The 6,589-nt window shown below is 40.0% G+C and overlaps 1 long non-coding RNA gene across 2 annotated transcripts; it reads left to right on the top strand.

The window, feature by feature from the left end:
- Window positions 1-749: 749 nt before the first annotated feature.
- On the top strand, window positions 750-3,889 carry LOC113302293. Of its 2 annotated transcripts, none has more exons than XR_003336735.1 (3): window positions 750-916; window positions 2,801-2,885; window positions 3,669-3,889. It is a non-coding gene; the product is annotated as an uncharacterized LOC113302293 (long non-coding RNA). The 2 variants fall into 2 exon arrangements; XR_003336736.1 differs by having other exon boundaries at window positions 3,581-3,889.
- Window positions 3,890-6,589: the final 2,700 nt, after the last annotated feature.

The raw sequence follows: 6,589 nt of genomic DNA, 5'->3' as shown, positions 1-6,589 counted from the left end.
ACATAGACTTAATTATCTGTTAGTGCTTAAATCAGTATACCTGAGGTCGATAATTTTGATTGATAGATTACAGATTCAAATAGAAACTTTATTATAGAGTGTCTTCTAGTGTACTTAGAATCAGTTATCTGTTGAAATAGAATATGGTCTTTTGAACCTATAGCCACAAATGTTAGTTCTAGAAAGACATATAGGTTTTTACTTCATTTCGTGTTGTTTCGAACTCAACTGAAATGAGTTAATTTACGCGCGTTTGTAAATATGAGCAATACTTGCACTTAGTCGATATATAGAGTCTCTCTATAAGGTGGGGAGATTTGAACACTAGAAGGATTGTTCGATTTTCGAGGACGAAAATGTATAAGGTGGGGAGAATGTAAGGACCGTCAAGCTCGCCAACGCTATTTGACTGGTCTAATGATGATCAAGAGACGACTAAGATGCTAATGACTCGATTAGTGAACATAGATTTTAATTAATAGAAATTAATCTAACAACGATCTAGTTACGAAACTAGTACCACTAGATAGATCTCGAAAAGTTACGCGAAATAGACTACTCGAACGTGTCATTCGGATACCGGACGCGGAAGATATCATCAGATTAGTTTGAAGGAAAAAATAATCATTTTTGCATCTCCACCGCCTGGCTGCCCCTATCATTTTATGGGTGCCTTAATCAATTTCGTCAGCCTTATGTCCTCAATCAAATCGAAGAAAAACCTTTTCTTTTCTTTTATTTCTCTTTCTTCTTTTTCTTCTTATCTTCTGCTCTTTCCTGCTCCTACCCTGTTGATTTCAATCTCAGAGTTTGAGTTCTTTTGAGTGATGGATTGATGCAAACCTTGTTAGATTGATGATTGAGGAAGGAAGTGATGATTATGAAGCCGATTGAATTCTGGAAAAGCAGAGAGTCGGTAAGTTAAATCAGGGTTCCGTTTTGATTGAAATTTGTATATGTATTTGATGTGATTCGATAGATTTATAGGTGGGTTCGTTCTTAATTGAATTAAAGATGATTGTATACGGTTTAATTTTGATTTCAAGAAATTAGGGTTTCTGTTCTTCTCTAAATTAGATCAGAAATTAAGATTTAGATGAATTAAAGATGAAGAAGGTGAGTTTAACAGTGATAAATCGAAGAAGAGTTGATGTTGTTACAAGCTAGGGTAAGTGGTTGAATCTGAGTTTTGAAGATTGTAGAAGAACAGGGAAATATTACTTGGTGTTGATATTGCATGTGTTGGTGAAGTTATTCTGTGATGGAAGAGTTGATTGTTATGGTAAAGGTTCTGGTGTGTTTAGATGTATGTTAGGTTATTGTAGAAAGGTTCAGTGGGGACGTTAAATTGATGGTGGATTCGATGAAGAACAAGTTGAACTGAGGAATGGTGGTCTTAATGCAATAAGAGTTGTAATTCAGTTATGTAAGATATACAAGGAAGAGCTGATGCGGCTTTGCAGGGAAGAAATACAAATTTGGGTTTGGGTATTTATTTGGAAATCAACTGAATTATATTGGAAGAGAAATAAATTGGTGGTGTTGTTGGTAAATTAGAGTTAGGGTTTGTGACAAGAAAAGGATGAAGATGGGAGTTATTGAGTAGAGAAGATAGAATGGTGTTGTAATTGCAAATGGGTTAAAATTAATCTAGAATTGGTGGTTGTGATACTGTGTTGTTAGTTGTGCTGGGTTGAACTGCTGGTGGAGGTAGAATTGATAATGGTGATTGTATAATTATGTTGAAGAATTGTGTTAGAAGATAAAAATGGGGTTGGCTGTGATGTTGCTGAAAATGGATGTGTGTTAAGTGATTGCAATTGGTGCTGGTGGTGCAGTCGAGTTATTAAGCGTACTTATGGCTTAGTAATGAAATGGGTGGTGCTGGTTGTGTTGATTAGGAGGTGCTGATGTGAGTTATTGTAATGATCTTATTGTTAAGTCTGGTGGTCATATGGCAGGTGGTAATGAAGATGACTGTAATTGGTAGTCTGGTGTTGCCATTTCAGTCTAGTGGGGTTGATATCTAGAGATGGTGTTGCAGCTTATAAATTGTATAGATGGAGCTTGAAGTGTTTAAGATGAGATTGTTGTTGTTTAGAAATGAACATGTAGTTGCAGTCCATGAAGATTAGTAATTATGGACTTGTAGAAAGTAATTGTTGTGATGCATCATTTTAATGCATTAGGTTGTGGCATGAGCTTATGACTAAGGCCTTGTGTTTAAGCCTATTAGTCATCTTAGTCAGTTAAACTGACTTATCTGATTGGTTGGGTCTGTTTGAGTTGAATATGTTGAACTCAGTAGTGACTTGCCTGACTCAGTTAGTAGACTGAGTTAACCTATTGACCAGACTTTGTCTAGTTTGATAGAGTTGACCTTGACCGATTCCTTTTTGACCATGACTTGACTTTGATTGGACGTTAATTACCTTTAATTGACCCTTTGACTGTTAGTTGACTCTGGTGGATTAGATCTTCAATTGATGGGCTTGTTTAGTGGACTTGGACTTGGGAATAGATTTACTATTTTGATATATTGGATTTTATGGTTCGAATTGACCTTTGGTTCCTTCTACAAAGTTGTAGATATTTTTAGGACATGTCTAATGGACTATAGAACCAACCTAATTGGATTAGTAAACTTTAGATGTGCTAAAGATAGATAATGATATGGTGTAGAACCATAAATGGGTTTGAAATCATTAGATAGAATTATAACTAGAGAATTATATGAATTATGATATGAGCCTTGTGTGAGCTTTTTGGCTAATTCTTAGAGTGTTTGTGTGATTAACAGTTAATCTTTATTAACAACGATCGATCCAAAGGATGAACCAGTAGATTGTAAATCTCGGGTTAGGCGAGGCTTGTCATCAAAAGAGGTGGGAACTCTGTAACCTTCTTGTAATCATTAAGCTTTATTTATCTGCGAGCATGATGAGACTTTACTATCTATGTGCATGATTGTATGTAGTTTAATGTGCTATTCATGTATCTTTGAGTATGATGTATATGTTGCATCTGTATGTACGATGTTTTGTTCGATGTTTTGTGTGTGATATGCATTATGATATTTCCCTGCGAGGAGTGTCTGTGTTTCCCCACGGCTCTTAGCTAAGTTAAGTAAGGCGGTAATTCATCCGTCGACAATATTACCTAGTAGGGCGGTAATTCATCCGTATGCTATATTATTATAACTATTTCATTAGTAGGGCGGTAATTCATCCGTTATAGTATTATTGATTATTAATATAGTAGGGCGGTAACTCATCTGTTTGAATATTACCTAGTAGGGCGGTAATTCATCCGTTATGATATTATATATACTATTATATTTGAGGGAAATCACTCGTGTGCATATTATACTTGTTCGTCTAACTTTCTGATCTTGATGGTAATATTCTGAATCATGGCTTGTATTGGCACTCTGTGTGGATGATGTTATTATTATTGGTAGGGTTGTTCTCGCGTCGTCTTCACCAATGAGTTTGGCGAGGTTAGGATAACACTTGCTTCTTGTTGCATGAATTGCTGAATGCTTAGACTCATTACTCTTATTTTCAATTTCTTTTCTTAGAACTGTGAATCATGTTAGTGATTACTTGGAAGTTATATGTTTCTTTGGGCACCCTTTGGGACGATGTGCTCACTTGTTCCCACTTCAGTTTCAGTAATCAGAAGGAATGGAGCGTGCAAAGATATTTGTTTCGTAGCTTAGTGCTCTACCGAATATAGTGTTGTCATGTATCTGTATTAGATGTATTCTTTCTTTATTCAGTAAAACAATACATTTATATATTTATAACATGAGAGACTTTCAAACATACTGTATCAGAGAGTTTGGGTTTGTTTGTTAGCACTTTATGTGAATATGGTTCTTAAGATTGATAATCTGGATTTGATGCTTCAATTAGGTTGTAATCCTATAGCTAAGTACATTTAGTACATGGGGCGTTACACCCAAACACTTTCAAAGTCGTTGATGCTCGAAATCCAATCACCATGTAAGGTATGACAAAAATATTAGAAGATGTTGTCGTAAATCAAGCTGATATTGTCAAGCCGCAAAATGAGATGTTTTGTCTCTTAAAGAGTATGGCAAACCGGCTGTAGCAAGATCCAGCAAACATTCGCTCGGAGAACGCCACCAATTTCAGAGATGGCACAAAAAATGTTGAATCCTTATATGAGGTCTGTGCCCCCGCCAACGACGATGCAAACAGAGTATGTGGACGTGTCCAACGAGAGCAAAAGGGAATGACCAACACCAATGTACCGTCTGCAAGCGCAGTCAACACATCCGTGTTACACCCTCTAGCACCAACACCAGCAACACCGGAAGTATCCCCTCTGGCGTGACACCTCCAATTACCAGAGCCAGAGCCGCCGCTACTTCCATGACGCCTCCAATGATCATTATGGATGCTACCACTTCTTCGTCAGGACGAGATACTGGAGGAGCTATAGGAAACTAACCTCCTATTACCATTGTCGATTTAATGGAGAGACGGGAAGTTCTTGTCAAAACTCAGACGGACATGGCCAAAACTCAAAGGGAGCGAAACAACTAACATCTGAATGATTATGTCAAGGGATTCAGAATTCGGGCGTTAGATTGTCATGATCCAAATGTGACTGAACATCAATTGGTGGAGTTGTGCATTAACTCTTTCTGGGGACTCTGTTCACAAAACCGTGTAAACTATGATGGAGCATGTATTTTCAGCTATCAACCGTGTTGCGTCGGACATGCCATTGTCTTTAATTGGAGAAGCTACCCCGAAATCCTAGTCTCTCTTGGAAGGTACATCTGGTAAATGTAACTGGGGACTCTTAACCACTACTCACCTGAAAGGTGTCGAGTTTGAAAGCGCACTGATTGACGCGGCCTCCGACTTCAACATTGTAACCATCAAGACTCTGACAGTTGCAAGGGAAAATCAAACAGAAGTAGTGTATTTTTTCCCAGGAGGAGAAAACACGACTTGTCGACCAGCACTATCTGTGCACCGTTTTCCCATCTTCCATATCGTGTCAACTCGTCTTTCGAAGTTAAGGGTTAATGGCGCCCTCACTAGAGTTTTCTCTAGGATCTGCTTCAACTTTTCGCTCCAGGAGCCGTCCCGCTTCAACGTTTCGCTCCAGGAGCCGCTTCAACGTTCTCTCCATAAGCCGCTTCAACGTTTCGCTCCAAGAGCGGCCCCGCTTCAACGTTCTCTACAGAAGCCGCTTCAAAGTTTCGCTCTAGAAGCCGCTCCGCTTCAACGTTTCACTCCAGGAGCCACTCCGTTTCAACGTTTCTCTCCAGGAGCCGCTCCGCTTCAACGTTCTCTCCAGAAGCCGAAGCCGCTTCAACGACTCCTTCCCACCAAGGATCTTGTCGTAGCCACCACACTCCTCCCTGTCAAGGATCGTGGTCACAGCCAAGCAAACCTATTTTTTTCCCACGACAATGTAGCCTCTTCTAATCACATCTGCAGCCGTTGCTGCTCGTTTGTTGATACCAGCCAGAGCTTCACCATAGTAACAACCACTACGGACAGAGGTAGTCCGAACTTCTGCATATTTTAGTTTCTCATAGAGGAAGTAATAGAGTCACTAGTATGGAGGCAAGATGGTGATACCTTTATCATGGTAAACCCACCGACCATACAAGATAGAACCACGTAAACCACCCTTGGGGACTAAGGCTCAACACAAGATCCATTCATTGTCAAGGACCTCTTTAATTCAGAAGAGACGGTCACACAGGAAGTCATAACCGTGACACGGTCACACAAGAAGTCACAACGGTGACAAGGTCACCACTCTTCCAAGATGTAGTGCAAGGATATCACCACCTCCTTGTCTAGAAGGCGCCTGACCAACAAGAAGTATTTGGCTCGGCCATTCATAAGCGTTGTTGTTAGTGAAGAATCAAAAAGGAAAGTCGCGCTCAATAATCCACACATACCAACTACACCATGTATGCCACATCACCTACTCAGAACTCAGCACCGCCTATCCAAGGTCTGCATGAAGACGCATATCGACGACAAATACAAATTCGGTGTTTCTAGATTTCCAATTTCCTATGGAAGTGGTGCATGGGATGCCAGAAGTTGGATACAATGCATAGCTATCAAGTGCGACTCCCACCCACTAATCAAAAAATGACGAATCCAAAATATTGCCGCCTTCATCAATTCGTCAACCACATTACCAGCAAATGCAATAGAAGAATTCCTCAACATGAAACCGTACACGTGCGTCAAAGACTCCAAAAGCACGCCGCGGATGTATTCACATATCCGGCCATGCCATCAGATATATGACCAGACGGAAGTGTAACTGGGGACTGCTCATCACATCCCATTCGATACAATAGTACAAGACTCAGAAGATGGCTCGAAGGATGTCGCTTGGAATGAAGTCCTTGGAGACTTGATAGCAGCACGTCGGCAACGCAACGCCTCTCAACTCGTCTACTTCACCCAGTGGTTCCTGAAGATTTCTACCATACAAACACCCACAGCATATCATCACCGCAATCAGAAGGCAAGAATAAGCCTTCCAGACACCGGCTCAGCAGTCCAGACACCAAATA

The sequence above is a fragment of the Papaver somniferum genome, chromosome 8 (genome assembly GCF_003573695.1).
Source record: "Papaver somniferum cultivar HN1 chromosome 8, ASM357369v1, whole genome shotgun sequence".
In the NCBI taxonomy this organism is placed as follows: Eukaryota; Viridiplantae; Streptophyta; class Magnoliopsida; order Ranunculales; family Papaveraceae; genus Papaver; species Papaver somniferum.
The sequence above is the reverse complement of the archived record's forward strand: the minus strand, read 5'-3'. Positions and strand labels throughout refer to the sequence as shown.